This window comes from Anolis carolinensis, chromosome 4 (genome assembly GCF_035594765.1).
Source record: "Anolis carolinensis isolate JA03-04 chromosome 4, rAnoCar3.1.pri, whole genome shotgun sequence".
Lineage (NCBI taxonomy): Eukaryota > Metazoa > Chordata > Lepidosauria > Squamata > Dactyloidae > Anolis > Anolis carolinensis.
The window spans coordinates 133977299-133994292 of NC_085844.1; the positions used below are offsets into that span (position 1 = coordinate 133977299).

Consider the following 16994-nt stretch of genomic DNA (forward strand, 5'->3'; position numbering starts at 1 on the left):
CCGGTATGTACAAATTAACCAAATATACTGATATATATTGTCACATGGAAGAACTGGAAACAGTTTGTTTATTTGTATATAATATAAACATTTCAGATGGGATGACAGCTATAATCTACCTGTGACATAACATGTTATTGAGTAATAAGAGATGACTGGTCTCATTAAGGATGAAGGCTTATTTGATTGGTAGATGGCCTCATGCTCAGATGCTGACATCTCCAGTTAAAGGATGCATTGACAGATGATGTGAAAGACTTCTGTCCAAGACCCAGGAGAGCTATTGGCGATCAAGGTAGATCAGCTTAGACAGACAAATAGTTTGACCTACTATAACATACTTTTCTACATTCGAGTACATGAAATGAAACCAAGCCTTTAACCTTTACAGGGGAACACTAGAAATTAAAGCTATAGGCGGTCCCCAAGTTACAAACATCCAACTTACAAATTACTCATAGTTAACAGGGATGAGACAACAGGAAGTGAGAGAAATCTACCCCTCAGAAGGGAAATTAACCCTCAAAAGAGTTATTATCATGGGAGAAAGGTGTCTCCACTGAAGCTTAGCACCAATCCTTGTTTCCACAAGTCAATTTTTTCAAAATCCAATTATCACAGAGAAAGAAAGTGAGGTGAAATCTTCTAAACAGGCACACGGACAGTAAAACAGACACCACAGGGGTGTTCACCCTTCCTTATGCTACCCAAAGATAGATAGATAAACAGATAGATAGACAGATAGATAGAGATATTATAAATATAGATAGTATAGATATAGATACAGATATAAATGTGTTGTCGAAGGCTTTCATGGCCGGGAGCACAGGTTTGTTGTATGTCTTTTGGGCTGTGTGGCCATGTTCCAGAAGTATTCTCTCCTGACATTTCGCCCACATCTATGGCAGGCATCGTCAGAGGTGTGAGGCAATAAATGTTAATCTATATATATAAGAGAGTGATGGCATCAGGGCAGTGGACAAAACAACAAAACTACAGGCCCCCCAACCTTGAAATTTGACAACACAACCCATCATCCACGGCTCTAGGTTGATACAACAAAAAGAAAAGAAAAAGAAAGTCCTAATTAGAGGGAGAGGAATAATTGTTTTTATCCAATTGCTGCCAGTTAGAAGTCTAAGCTCCACCCACTTGGTCTCCTAGCAACTGAATCAGCCCAGGGGACAGGCAGAGTTAGGCTTCACTTAGGCCTCTTCCACAGATTATCTAAAGCCCCAGCTTCTGCCAGCCCAGAAGTTCGAAAACATGCAAATGAGAGTAGATGAATAGGTACTGCTCCGGCAAGAAGGTAACGGCGCTCCATGCAGTCATGCCGGCCACATGACCTTGGAGGAGTCTACGGACAACGCCGGCTCTTCGGCTTAGAAATGGAGATGAGCACCAACCCCCAGAGTCAGATACAACTGGACTTAATGTCAGGGGAAAACGTTTACCCTTTACCTTAACTACCACCAATTCCTCAATACTTTATTTCCCATACCACCATACTTCGCCACAGCAACGCGTGGCCGGGCACAGCTAGTAAATGTATAAATGTTTGGCTAGAGTTACCCTTTAAAATGTATCTGTTCCAACTTACATGTAAATTCATCTTAAGACCAAACCTACAGAACCTATCTTGTTCATAACTTGGGGTCTGCCTGTGATTAGCCTTGTAGAAGATGACAGAAAACGAAGGTAGACTTGAGAATCCTAGACATATCTTATGTATAAAACTCACCAGCAATGGTAAATCCTAATAGGCAAATAACCCATGACAAGTGGGAGAAACCAGAATGAGGATGTAGATTATGTGAGAAGAGCCCATGAGACTCAACACCCACAGATAAATAAAGACTATATATTTCATTGGATAGAAGTTTAGAGAAACAAGATTTTAAAAATTGAATTACTTACAACCATAAACTTCGAACAGATGGTTTAAAATTGGTTTGATAATGTCAAACATTAAAATTTGGGAGAAAATTCATTACATTAATAACTGAAAATGTTTAATTAGTTAAATTATCATTGATTCACTCATTCTGGAACAGATAATGGGATTTGCAAATAATAGCATCAAGGCTGTCCCTATTGATGTGAGGAGCATATTTTGGTACTAGCAGCTTCAGAACTGATCTTGATACTTTAAACTTGCCTTCCCACAATTCCCCTAACCTAGGCTTGTTTTTCCAGATGATTACGCAATACCATTGTTGCTTGGTGACAGGAGGATTTTGAAAATTCAAATTGGGAAAGGCTTTCATAATGTAGGATTCCATCTTTCAACTGGTACAGTTATTTTTTTCATTACTTATCTCTTTTTTTCAACTCCAATTTACTTCAACCAATGTGTACACTGTTCACTTGACTTTCAAGTAAGTAGTTAGTTAAAGTTAAAGTGATGTTAAAATGGTAAAGAATGATGTAGAGAATACTGATCCGTATCAACAAGTGGCTGGCTAAAAAGACCAGTCAGTGGGACCTTCTACACAGACTCAAAACCTGTGATGGGTTGTGGGTTAACCTAAGGTGTCCAAATAACCCCTCAGGTTAATCCAGATTAATTTGGAGTAAACTGGGAAATCCCCCCTCCCTTCTAACATGTCATACTGATGCAGCTAGGCCCCTCTGGTACATTTTTTGGGGGGGGAAACGGGCTGGGGGCTGGATAAATACTCTCCCAGATTGACCTCTAGTTGACCATGGATGGCATGTAGCCACCACCCCAGCAAAATCTCAGGGTTTGTAGCTGATGTTGGGCATCAATCCCAAGAGAAGCTGGGATATAAAATCCCTGTTCCTCTTGGGTTTTTTGGCCTGTGTAGAAGGGCCCAGTGACTCAAGAATGAATAATCAGAGCAAATTTACATTTTGTCTAATTGAATAATTGCATGGTCTCTGACTCTCCACTCTTTATTAGAAGCATGATTTGCAAAAACCAACAACACAGCATTTGTTACACCATCAAACCTAATGGAAGTTCCTTCTGGATAGCGTTTTTAAAGATGGAGGAGGAGGAGGAGATGTGGAAGGGATGGAAATGGTATGAATTTACCCAATGGCACCCAATTTTACCAGATCTCTCAAAGAGTGTGACCTACTGAAGAAAGACAGTTAAAAAGCAGAAAAGACGTTATATGGAAACGGAGGGGGGGGGGAATAAGAGAGGCTAAAATTGTATCATTTGTTTAATTTTTTATATCCTGCCTTTCCTCCAATATTGAGACTCAAGGCAGCTTCTGAAAGAGAAGAGAATTGCAGGAGGTAGTGTGAGAAAAACTTCCACTTCCAAGAGCCCAGCACTGTGTGAGCAATAATAAACACACTGGGTATATGAATCTTTTAAGTCTAAAATATTGCTCCAGCTTCACCAAACCCCTGGAGTAGAAGCCTAAGAAAAACTTTTCACTCAAATATTCAAGTGCCTACTGTTATGTAAACAACAAACACAAAGAAGTTAACTGCAGCTCTCAACAAATAATAAAATATAATATTGTACATTTTAAGATAGTATATAATAGAAACCAGGATCAAATCAATTGAGTGGAAGAATTAAAGAGACCCCCAGACATTGCACACAAGTCAATAGCATGGTGAAACAACACCTTCATCTTTCAGGTTTTACCAGAATCAAAATGGCTAAGCCTTGTGAGGAGAGAGGATTGCAACTTCAGAAGGGAACAAATGAACGTATAAGCTTTGCTTTCAGCCATTTCTGAATCTGTGAAATCTCATATGCTTTCTGTCCAGTTTATGGAAAAAATTGGGCCTGAAAGAGTTCCTCTATCATATTCTTTGCCATTCTCAACAAACACCGTACAGTCAATAGTAGTTTCCAACACTGGACTGCTGGATCTCATCCAGAATGTACCATTCTGCTTTCTTGAAGGATATTACAGGGAAGTTTTAAAAATTTATTTTATTTATTAAAATATTTATATTCAATCCTATATCATAAGCTCTTAGAATGATGTATAAATAAAATCAATTTAGAACCATTTAAAAATTTAAAACAAAAAGTAATAATTTACACAGTCTAAAGCATATTTTAAAAATTAAAACATTAAAATAGTGTAAAATCATGTACCTGTACATATTTTGGGGAAAAAACGTTAGCCCTCACCTGACACTTTGATTTTTAAAAAACAATCATATTGACTTTGGCACCAGAATGAAAACAGCATCAGCCAAGCCAAGCTGCAAGGGGAGGTATTTCCAAAATGAGACAACACAGTGGAAAAGGCTCTTTCATATCCACATACAGGATATTTTTTTCACTTGTAGGACACCAAAGAGGCCCCCTCTAGAATACCTCAGTTTTCAGGCAGGCACATATAGGGAATGCACATTTCATATAGTTCATCAAGATCACCAGCATCTTGATTTCAAACTGGAAGTGTACTGAAAATCAATGCAATTTTTGAAAACTGTGTGGTTTCTACACAATATTCCAGTTGCAACTTCTAAATCATCTTCAAAGAGAGACTTACAAAGAGTGGTGTAACCGTCTAGAAGTTATCATCACACGAAGTACTGTGACACTTCTATTACAATCCAGGAAAAGCATCACTTGATAAGCCAGATGGATCTGGTGCAGGCCTACCTTGTGATGCAGATGGATCCCCAAATCCTAGCTGTTGCCACCACATGCTTAAATATTTTGCCCTCAAAAGGGGCATTGATGATAGGATACCTCTTGACCAAGGGCATTGTTTCCTGGGGATGATATAGTCTCTGAAATTCTGAGTTACAACAGGATCCACTGCCTAGGAATGACTGGGCTATGGTATGATGAACTAATTACCTTAACTTATAATACGAAAGAAACGCTTACAGAGATCTGGAAACAGGAAAAAAAAACTTTACTGAGAAACTAATTGGGCCATGGATCAATAATATTCATAAAATTAATCATATAAGGATCAAAGAAACACAAAGGAAAATAATCACAAAATGGTATAGAACCCCCCCCCCCCCCCCTACAATTGGCTCATATAACGGGAAGTACCTCGAACAAATGTTGGCATAAATGTTGGGGAATAGGTTCATTCCCCCACATGTGGTGGGACTGTAGAAAAATTCAAATCTTTTATAGCAAAATAAGAAAAGAAATGGAAGAAATAATAGGGAAAAAATTAATATGGGACAAAGCCAGATTTATGTCCCTCACAATAAAGGTAAGGGAAGATAACAATAATTGGACTGAGATTCTAAAATATATGACAGCCGCAATACAAGCCACAATAGCCCGAGGATGGAGGGATGAGACAAAATGGGACGTAGAAATTTGGTGGTCTTATATATCAGAATATATAATCAATTATTTCATTAATCAAAGGAAAAGAAAATATACAAATTGTCTAAAAGAACCTGACTGGTTCAGGAAATGGTCAGTCCTAATTAACAAAATAGATGGAGACGAAAGATACACCACCTTGAACCAGGCGTTCCACACAGTTAAAATGATACAATGATAATATATTGAATTGCTGTTCCAGGGGGGGAGGGGGAACAGGGGAGGGGAGGGGGGTGGGTGTTACATTACAAAGGATCGTTTAAAATGTCATTTAAGCATTACTTACTTTTGGTATTATGTATATTGAAATATGACATGCATCGCTAAAATTTTGTTAATTGTTGGAATGAAATAAAAATTTTTTAAAAAAACAGGATCCACTGCCTAAAGAATTGCTGAATATGGTACTATAGGAATGCTGTCTTGTAGCTTTCCACAAATACCCCACCCTATCTTAAATGATTGAAGCAGCAGCATGACCACATGTGAGTTTCACCAATATTAGCAAAAGGCACAGTATTATTCTATGATTCTATGATTCTATGATTCTATAAATGTCTTTAGTTCTGTTGATGTAGTTGATTCTGTTTTCTTCTATTTTTTAATTTCATTCATCTCTTTCTCTCACACACATGCTCTTTCTCCTTCTCACCCCCTGCTTTCACAACTGCTGTCTCAACAGTCTTTTCCTTCTTCCATCCATTTTCTCGTACTTCTCCCATGGCTTCCCCAGTCCTTTCTTTCCTCTTTCTTGGGGTTGAATGTATTCTTTGGCAATCTCCCTTGTGCTTTTTCTCCTTCTCCCCTCCCTGATTCAAATGTCTTCTTCCCATCTCTTTTTCTCTCATTATTCCTCTCCCCTAAATCTATTTCCATTCATGTTCTCTCTCCTTTCCCAGTCTTCCTCACCTTCTAGCACATTCTTTCTCCTTCTTCACTCCCTCTATCTTGGCTACATTGATTTGCTTCCTTCTTCTCCACCCTCCTCTTTGGTCTCTCTCATCTTCTTCCTTCTCCCCATTCCCTTCCCCTTCTACCTCTTCAAAGGTTTCTCTTTCCCCCTCCCAAAAGTCTTAAAATAGAACTGAGATGTAGTAAAGAATCTCAGCATGCTTATGTTTTAAGTCCCATTAAAGTGTACTTTAAAATAGACAAGCTTAGATAAGTCTGCCCTGTTGGTCTTTAGCACCCTGCTAGTCTTCTTTGTCTTCATCATCACCAGCATCAGCATCTCTCCTCTAGTAAATTACCATGATTGTGGGGATGCTGGCGATGAAAGGGGTGGATCAGGGAGGATTGTATAACCTGTTTGTAAATTAAAAGAAAAAAGGAACTGTGGACAGCCTGAGGGGTACTACTTAAAGAGTTTGAAAAACTTTCCTTTTTCTAAGATGTTTCATGTGCTAAAATCTGGGAAACTGCTTAAACAGAGTTGGAAGGTTTTTTCTGTTTAAAACAGAGCTTGGGAAATTCATTGGTTGGACTACAACTCCCATGCATTGTAACTACCTCTCCCTGATGACTTTGACATATTTTGCACTTTGGCCCAGATCCGTGAATTCATCTCTTGTTTTAACACTTTATTTTGTATATTGACATTTTATGACTGTTTTTATCGATGTTGATGTTTTATTGTTGAGTAATTTGCTTTATTGTTTTTCTTGCTTTTATATTGTTGTGTCTGGGCAAGGCCCCAAGTAAGCCGCCCTGAGTCCCTTTGGGGAGATGGGGCGGGGTATAAGAATAAAGCTATTGTTGTTATTATTATTAAAAATCAGTGTTTGCAAGATTGTTGCAAAAATTGCAGGGGTTAGACCCCCCCCCCTCCCATTTCCTTCCAGAAAGCCAGAGTAGAATAGTGGTTTGAGTGTTGGACTTCAACTCTTGGAAACTAGGGTTTGAAATTTCTCTTGACTATTGGAATCCATTGGGTGACCTTGGATCAGACTTAGGACTTAATCCCATGCAGTCTTTACTTTGTTTCTTTGTACTGCCGAAACAGAATCCCAGAGAGGCCATCACATGACATAAGGCCACTTTCAATGGTTGCCATGAGAAAGTGGAGGAAAGACGTGGGATGGCTGCAATTCCTGAAGACAGGAAGGCACCGGACCACGACAGTCGGGAAGAAACAAGACTGTTCGCTTGTTTGCTGCGCTTTTCCCCAAAGGGAAAATCTCTCAATTTCAGGGGGAAGGCAATGGCAATCCCTTTCTGAACAAATATTGCCAAAAAAAAACCCTGTTACAGAGTACTCCTCAGCTTGTTGTGTTTTATTTGAATTACATGCTTAGAGCAACTGTGGTCGGTGCTTCATGCATCTCGTCTAGTGATAAATCTTAGGCGCTGCCCCCGAAGTCTCCGTTGTTGTTATTCTCCTGAGCTGGCAACCCACTTACATATCTCTTAATAAATTAGTTAATAATTAAACTATGCAAACTCAAATTTAACCCCATTGTGCTTTGAAAAATGAGTAACAACGTTTAAGAACTGAAGGGTTAGGCTTAAATTTAAAGGGGAGTAGCCAAGAGTTTCACTTCTTTTGCAGAAAAAAAGCTTAGCAGCTGCTTCAAACTGGGCTCACCAGCCTTCCCTTTGAAATCATGAAGAGAGTGATGCTGCATCATGCTGTAGCATAATTCCTAGGATATCTGGGTTGGCGGCCTTCTATGGCTATTTATTTATCATTTTATTTTATTTATCACCAAGCTTTCTATGTCGCCTTTTTTCAGGACGGACCCACATCATATTTAAAAACATACATGCAAATAATTAAAAGCCACAACCAAACAAGTAATAGAGGTTCAACAATCCTCAAAAACCTCCTGTATTATTAAAGATTAAAAATTAAAATCTGTCTAAAATTCTCATCAGCATATTTTGTATTACTATCTTGATCATCAAGATTTTTGTAGTTGTATATCACAATGAATAGCAAGAGTTAATGAATGATAATACCACCTTGGTGAAATTCCATTTTCCTTGTATAGGACTGGTCATTACAGACCACAGATACAAGCATGAATTGTTAAGTAATAAGAAAGGAATAAATGTATGTATATACTTAACTTGTCTGAATTAGCCTCTGTAAAGCTCTTGAAAAGGCCCGATGAATATGTGCACTGTGCATAGGGCAGCATGCACACAAATCTCATGAACCCTGAATCATGTCCAGTTGTCCATATTGGCTAAAGCTTTTTGGAGTTGTAGTCCAATAACATCTATAGGACCATAGGCTCCTCGCCACTGCTTTAACAGAAAGCGGTGGTTTATTCCCAGTCCTGAGAATGCAGCTGCCTGGTCCCCTTGCAATAAACTGGGAATGAGAGTTTGTACAGCCTTTGTTCTTCATTTTGCACAATGTGAGGAGGGAATGAGACTAGAAATCACGTTTTAACATTTAGCTTCTTTTGTACTAGGCTAATTAGTGTTTGAAATGGTGATGTCATTAAAGTCTATTGGGGTAATTTAATTTTCCCTTTGATATCAGTCTGATTCCCTTTGTGAATGCTGGTGCAAAGAAAAATAAGAAGGAAAAAAACTAACAGACAGCTCTCAGTAAGGCTCTTGTACTGTCACTATAAAGAAGACTAGAATGGAATGAAGTTCTAGAGTTGTATATAAAGGCTGCCAATCAATCTGAGAAGTGGGGGAGAGGAGAGGAAGAACTTTCTATGTATCTGTGCAACACTATCAGAGTTATTCTTGGAAAGTCACCAGCGTAGAATCTGGAAGTCCATTTCTGTACCATTATTCTGTCACTGCGGTCACCACAATCAAAGATCGTAACCCTGATCACATTCACATGGTGTCATATGTTCTTTATATGTATCCTTCCTCCAAGAATATAGCAGGCTGAATAAGTGACTTGCCCACAGTACCCCTGTGAGCTTGTGACTGAGTGGAACTGAAATATAAGTATCTCTGGCCCAGATTCAACACTCTCATCATTACAAGTTCACAGATCATTAAGACTTTACTGAATGAAGGCACATTTGTTCTTTGTATTCTGTATTCATGTTCTAAAGACTTAGTGGAGGCAAGGTCAAATGGTGTGCTTCTCTAGTTGGCTTAATCAAAGGATCAAAACACTGCCAGGGAATGATCATCAAAGCAAAACAACTCAGTTTAGATATAATAGGAAGTCATTGCTTGCTGCCATGTAAACAAGTTGCTGCAAGCTTTGTCCCTTTTACACTCCCTTCTTCAACAATGAGGCAACCACAGCTTTGCTTGAAATCAAACCAATTTCTGATATGAACAACAAAGTGGCATGGGGTTAGCTCACATGGTAATTTGAAAATAAGGCCCAAGAGATAATGTCTTGAGATTAAACACATTGGATAACTGCCAAATGCTGTTATTTCTTCAGCTAAAAAGCACATATAAAGGCTTCACTGTAGCACAAAAGCAGCACAAAGCACCGGGAAGTGTAGCATATCATATATGCAGCTGCCTTATACTAAGCCAGGCCACCTCCATCGAATCCAATATTATCAAATATGAGTGGCTTTCCAAAATGTAAGGTAGAAAGTATGCAAAAGGATCTTGTAGCACTTAAGGTCCCTTCTACACTGGGATATAACCCAGATTATCCTCTTGGAAGGGACCTTAGAGATCAAATGAAAAACAGATCTGCTAGCATAAGATCCCTTAGGCTCATTCTACACTGCCACATAATCCAGATTATCAAAGCAGATAATCCACATTATCTACTTTGGATTATACTAGCTGTGCCCGGCCACGCGTTGCTGTGGCATTGTCTGGTGGTGTTGGTGAGAAATTGTTGAGGTAGTGGTGGTATTGAATGTCTCTTGTATGGTTGTCTTTATGTTTAGTATGCATTTGGTTGTTTGTGTACTGTGAAAGTGGTGAGGGTAGAGGGGGTCTATGTCCCTGTGTGGTAGTATTGAGAGGCTGGGTGGCCATCTGTTGGGAGTGCTTGGCTTGTGTCCTGCATGGCAGAATTGGGTTGGGCTGGATGGCCTTTAGGGGTGTCTCCTAACTGTCTGATGCTATGATTCGATGTGTATTATTATTGTGCAGATATTGGATGGCCATCTGTCAGGAGTGATTGGATTGTGTCCTCCTGCATGATATAAGGAAGTTGAACTGGATGACCCTTAGGGGTATCTGCTAACCTTAGGGCGGAACTTAGCCTTGTAACTGGCAGCAATTGGATAAAAACAATTATTTCTCTCTCTCTAATTAGGACTCTATTTTTCTTTTCTTTTTGTTGTATCAACCTAGAGCCGTGGATGATTGGTTGTGTTGTTGTCGACCGCGTTTTAGGGGATCGGGCCCTTAAGGAGAGACCCGACCCGGTCCTGAGAGAACGGACCTTGGCGGAGCCAATAGGAAAATATGAGCCGCAATACAACCTGAAGCCGAAATGAAGAAGGTCCGCCAAAGTTGAAGGAAAATCCGCCAAAGAATCTTTATTGAGCGATTCAGCTGAAAAGGACTCTAGTAGTGATCATTCAGTCTACTAGGGTCCCATATAATCAAAATAAAGCCATATTTATACAAAGTTTCAGTCTGACAGCCCTTTGAATTTCCCGCCCCGCTCCCCCGCCCATCTGATCGCTGATAGGCTAGAAGGTTGAACGAGGCGGGCTTTCGTTTCCCGCCTTGCTCTGTTGGCCCAATAGGGAGCTGCTTTTTGTCTCTACTCGAGCCAATCAGGAAGGAGAAGGCGGGAGTTATTGAAACAATGAAGTGACAGGGCAGGAAAGATCGGATTAATTCCTGCTAGACCGATTTCTAAAGGGATTAATGGCAGCAATCAAGGATGTCCGGGTTTCTGTCACGTACACAGATTTTAGATATGCCTTGGGGTGTCAGAGGTGGAAGTAGAGATGGGTGGTGATGAGCCATAATTGACAGGCTCTGCAGGGCACCTTCCTGAGGTGTCCTGGTTTTTTCTTTGGGTGAGATATGACAATGTTTGCCTTGAGGCGAATCACCTTTAGGACAACACTCCGAATTTGGCGACTCAAGCCCTATATTGTCCATGCAATCTGAATTTGATTGGGTTAAGCGGTGGCAGATTATCCTTTTGTTTTTGGGAAGGGAAGCCTGGGTCATAGGAAATGGGATAGGTTCTGGGGTTCAGGTTGAGTTCAAAATATTTCCTATTTGATTTCATGACTTGGCAATTATATGAAATAAAATGAAAAATAAAATAAAGTTGGAATATAAACCCTGCTGGGAAAAATACATATTTTCCAGGGATCCCAAAGAGTACAAATACATATAGGCAGATAGATAGATTTCATGGAAATAAGGGAGAATCCATAAAGGTGAGTTACATTGCATAAAGGGGAATCATGAATGATATAAACAATTGAAAACATTTGATAAGAACGAAGTTCATAACATCTGGGGAACCCAATATGGAAATTCATAAAAGTGGAGTTTTAGCAGCATGATTTTACAATCCATGAAGTTGTTATCTCTTGCCCCAGAGTGCAGGGATAATCCACAGTAAACTCCAGTAAAAAGTCTCAATCACCTTCTACTATAAATTATGAAATATAGAACATAAAGTCTTGATTTTTGAACTATCTTTTACAAAGTCCTGGGGGGGGGGTCACCTCGATCACATTTTCCCCCCTTCGGGGCTTGGAAATGGCTATGAACATTTCCCAAAGCCCCGACATTTCACTGCATGCAGGGCCTCTGCCTTGGTAGATCAGATTGTGACTTTTGTTGGAGGGCAGGAGCTTGAAGAGGTGAAAGCTGAGGTTCAGTCAGTGGTGGGTGATCCCATGGTGTTGAAGCAGATGTCCCTTGGTCTGGAGTCATGGGAAATGGAGCATGAAGGTGGAGGTGGTGAGGGCTGGGGATGATGGAGGCTGTGATGCAGTACTCCCATTTGGCTGCCTTTTCTTGGCTGCAGCTTGGGCCCCCCTTTGTAGTTGGCAGCTGGGGGCAAATGGGCACAGCTTCTGCGCCTCACAGCACGGCGCCTCCTGGTGACTGCAGGCAGGTCCAGCACTCCAACAGAGGAGACGGAAAGGAGAGAGTGCCTAGGGAAACTAAGGACAGATTATAAGCCCCCCCTCCCTCCCGTGGTGGGGTTAGTCAGGGAAGTCACTCATACCTTGTGAGGGCTCCAGCAGTCCTGGGGTCCTTCTTTGGCACAGCTCTGGTGAGGGCGGAACATCCTTCCCTCATGGTGGTCACTGGTAGAATCCTGTTCACTTCTTCTGGGACATCTCCTGCCATGGCGGCCAATTCTGTCCCCTGGTGATGTCATGAGGGCCTCCTTGGCAGCGTCAAAGGCAGACCTGCACTCAGTAGCCCCTTGCCAGGGCAGAACCATGTGCAAGAATCCTTTCAGCAGTGTCTTAGTCTCTAGCCCCTGAGCCAGGCAGATGGGGCTGCTTCCCCCGTAGGGGTCTCAGATCAGCCACAGGTGGGGCTGTCTCTTCTGGGTGACTGGGGGTCCAGGCTTACCCTCACAGGACCATCTCCAATGGCCTCTGAGTTCTAGCTGCTGCATGAAATCCACAGCGCACTCCGAGAGCCCCTACCCAGGTCTTAGAACTGTTCATGGTGGCAGGTATGGATTATGGGTCTTGCAGTCTGGTCTGATGTCCTCAGTCAGGTGGTTGGGTCCGGTCCTCTGGATCTCTTCAGCTGTGCCTGGAAGGTCCCCTGGACTCTAATGCCCTCCTCATATTTAAAGGCAGTTAGAGGGATTTTTAAAACATCCACACGCATGCACTCAGGGAAAGGGAGGGAGAAGGACCCGAAAGGAAGAAAGGAGATTGTTGGGGAACTGTGGAGAGTGAAAGAGTGCCTTTACTATAAAAGTAAACCAGGATTTTGACTGTATGTTTATAAGGAGAAATAGGGGTGCTGGGAGTCCCCTTCACAGGGGAAGGAAGGGGGGGGAGAAAGCTTTGAAAAAGGAGAATGTTGAAGTGCATTTTGGCCTAGGAAAACATGAAGTGGAAGAGAGAGAGAGAGAAAAAAAACTCACATATAGAAAAATACATCCATTCTTCCACCCCCACCCCTTTCTCCCTAAGATAAGGGAGGTTTGAGGAGAGAGAGAGAAGAAAAAAGTTAAAACCACAGAAGCAGCAGGATTTCTCTGGAGGGGGGCACAAAATATTAGGGCTTGAACCTTTGAAAATAGGGAGGTGAGATGGCACAGAAGAAAAGGGAGAGAGAGAGAGCATAGCACTAAGCTAGTCCATTCCAGCTCTCCTTCCCAGAAAACTATATATCACTGGTGGCTTTTAAGGCAAAGGGATGAGTAGAGAAGAGTTTACAGCCCACACATTACATAAACACACAAAATTTAATCAACACTTTTCTGGGAGTCCCCCTCCCCCACCCACATCCTTTGCCATGCTTCCCAGATGGGAGAGAAAGAAAAGGGGAAAATAAGAAACAGAAGCGGCTAAAGGAATGCCCCCCTTCCCCCCATTTGTAAGGACCAAAGGAAATATAAGACAACACTGAGGTAAAATCTTAGGGATAGTGTCTAGAAAATGGGAACAAAGGGAAATAAGGGATTTTAAAAGGTGAGAAGAGAGGAAGGAGAGGAGAAATGGATTTGAGATTTGAGAGAGAGAGATTTTCACTCAGGCCGGGGAAGAGAGAGAGAGAGAGAAAAGAAAAAAAGGGTACAATTTGAGGGTAGGCAAGGCAGAATATCAAGTTGGAGAAGGTTTGATTTGAAAGAAGGAAGGGATCCTTGGAGAACTATAGATCTTGGTGGGAGGCTTCAGGACTGAATCTTCTCCCCCCTTTGCCCCTCCAAAAACAGGAAGAGAAAAAAGTGTCCTCTTTGCACAATCTCCCCGCGGCCCCTCCTTCTCCTCTCTCTCCAAGAGAGGAATGAGCGCAGAGAGAGAGCCTGGTGGGGGCAAGAGAAGGAGGGGGGGGGTGGGGTGATTCTTCCCATCTGAGGAAAACTCAGAATGTGGCAGGAGTTGAGTGGCAGGGGCAGATACAATTGGGGGGGGGGGCATCAGGCTTCAATGGAACGGCTGGGATGGGGGCTGAGAGAGAATAGAAGGCTGAAGAGTGGAGGGGGAATGAGGCTGAGAGAGAGTAGAAGGTTGGGGAGTGGAGGGGTTTTGCAGGGTTGCCCAAAGGGATTGGGTGAAGAAAAAAAGAGAAAAAGGGAAAGGAGTCTTTGGGGACACAGGATCCTTTAGTTTGAGCTAATTTCAAGATGTGACCTGACGATTTTGAAAGAATGCCAGATCAAAGGTCCCACTTGCAAATTGTAACCAACAAAAATGCAAATTGATAGTCCAAAAATTTATGTTCCTCTGGGGTCTTTGGGGAGTTTCTGGAGCTATGGGTAATGTTTTGAAAACAAACAGAAAAGAAGAGGGAAAAAAGGGGATTGAACTGTGACTCAAAAATTCAAAAACAGATAGCTTTTTAAAAGGAGGGAGAGAGGGGAAAATAATTCTTTGGAAAACTATTGACCCAATATTCAGGTTTCAGATAAAACAGAAGATGGCAATGGATGTTTTATGGTCTCTGAACAATCAGTTCCCCCTTTTCCACCGTTCCCCCCTCCTTCCCCTGATGGTCCTCATCTCCCCACGGCCCCTCCTTTCCCCCTGTTCCTCTTGACAAAAGGACGAGCAAGAGGAAGAGAGAGAGATTAAGGGAGGGGGGCCGCAAGGGGGGAGGAGTTTTGGGGTGGAATGGGAGAAGGCTTGAGAGAGTGTGACTTGAGAAGAGGAACAGTGTTTTGGATCAGGTGTGTTTCGGGGTGAGAGGGGAGGGGGCTGGGAGCCCTCCTCCACGTTAGACTGGACTGAACTCTCTGGAGGGAGGGGAATTTCTTGGGGGGGGGGGGAATCCCTGAAGTAAGGGTTCCCTTGGAAGGCCAATTTGGGAGTCCTAGATCAGTATAGGACTCAGGGTGAGGAGAAAAAGTAGGGATAGGGAAGGGGCAGAGGGCCTGGGCTGATGGGGTGGGGGGGAAGGCATAGGAAATGTGTCCAGAAAATCCTCTGGAGGAGGGGGTAAGGGGAAAGGGTCTAGAGAGGAATCTTTGGGGGGGTTGTTTTTGGAGCCCAAATCTCTGCATGGGAAGACGTGGACCCCCTCCCCCCTCCAATTCTCTCCCTGGCTTAGGGCCATGAACATCGCGGCATAAGCAAGCTGGAACCACCTGCCTTCCCCATGGCAATGGCTCTGGAGTCTCAAGATGAGACTCTCATTCACACTGCCATGTGGGGGGGGCAAGCTTGTTCCCCCTTCAAGGGTCACAAGGGGCCACTTATGCACGCTGAGTTGGCCCAACCTGGCCTGCACCATGTTTTTCGATGCAAGCCCACCCCAATTGGCCAGGATCTTACCCAATGGAGAATCCCTGGGGATGTCTGCTGGGGTGGGACACCCTAGGCATGCTGAACAAACACCCATCCTTAGCTCAGCCACTGCCTACACCGACAGTTAATGGAGTAACGATTCACCCAACCGGTGGGATGCAGCTCGTCCTTTCAATAGTCCCCTCCACTAAGGCTGGATGGCTAGCGTCCATAGAATCCGTAGGTGACCCGGGAACACAACCGTTCCCCTACCCTACGATCCTTGAACCTGCAATCTGCAAGCTAGACTGCTCTCACATGCTTTCAGGTGCCAGATGTTCCCGCGTTTCACCAGGATTTGTTACCGAGCCCTGATCCGAAGTGCAATACCTCCAGAGCTCCTCCCACCTGGGTCTTAACAACGGAACCGGTTCCTTTTCAGGGCGTCCCCTGTTTCACGTTGGCGCCTTTCCTTCGAGGAGCTAAAAATCTGCTTCCTCCTATCAGGCTCCTTTGTTCAGTACCCTGAATCAGATCTAGAGAGAGAAAGGGACTGCCAGAGAAATTTGGATGTGAAATGAGGTCAAATTGTTGGTCGGAGGGCCCTCCTTGCAGCCGTTTCTCTCCCCAACCTGTTCCAGAATATCTGGACCAAGGTCGCTGCTTGGAATTTTAGCCTAAAAATTGATTTTTTGGAACTTCCAAGCAAGTCCCTTCGTGGTAAAGCCAAATTATGTTGTCGACCGCGTTTTAGGGGATCGGGCCCTTAAGGAGAGACCCGACCCGGTCCTGAGAGAACGGACCTTGGCGGAGCCAATAGGAAAATATGAGCCGCAATACAACCTGAAGCCGAAATGAAGAAGGTCCGCCAAAGTTGAAGGAAAATCCGCCAAGGAGTCTTTATTGAGCGATTCAGCTGAAAAGGACTCTAGTAGTGATCATTCAGTCTACTAGGGTCCCATATAATCAAAATAAAGCCATATTTATACAAAGTTTCAGTCTGACAGCCCTTTGAATTTCCCGCCCCGCTCCCCCGCCCATCTGATCGCTGATAGGCTAGAAGGTTGAACGAGGCGGGCTTTCGTTTCCCGCCTTGCTCTGTTGGCCCAATAGGGAGCTGCTTTTTGTCTCTACTCGAGCCAATCAGGAAGGAGAAGGCGGGAGTTATTGAAACAATGAAGTGACAGGGCAGGAAAGATCGGATTAATTCCTGCTAGACCGATTTCTAAAGGGATTAATGGCAGCAATCAAGGATGTCCGGGTTTCTGTCACGTACACAGATTTTAGATATGCCTTGGGGTGTCAGAGGTGGAAGTAGAGATGGGTGGTGATGAGCCATAATTGACAGGCTCTGCAGGGCACCTTCCTGAGGTGTCCTGGTTTTTTCTTTGGGTGAGATA

General features: G+C 42.8%; 1 long non-coding RNA gene across 1 annotated transcript; it reads left to right on the plus strand.

Annotated features, from left to right (window-relative positions):
• Positions 1–213: 213 nt before the first annotated feature.
• LOC134298265 (uncharacterized) lies at positions 214–6076 on the plus strand. Its single transcript, XR_010005248.1, has 3 exons — positions 214–295; positions 2197–2292; positions 5674–6076. It is a non-coding gene; the product is annotated as an uncharacterized LOC134298265 (long non-coding RNA).
• Positions 6077–16994: the final 10918 nt, after the last annotated feature.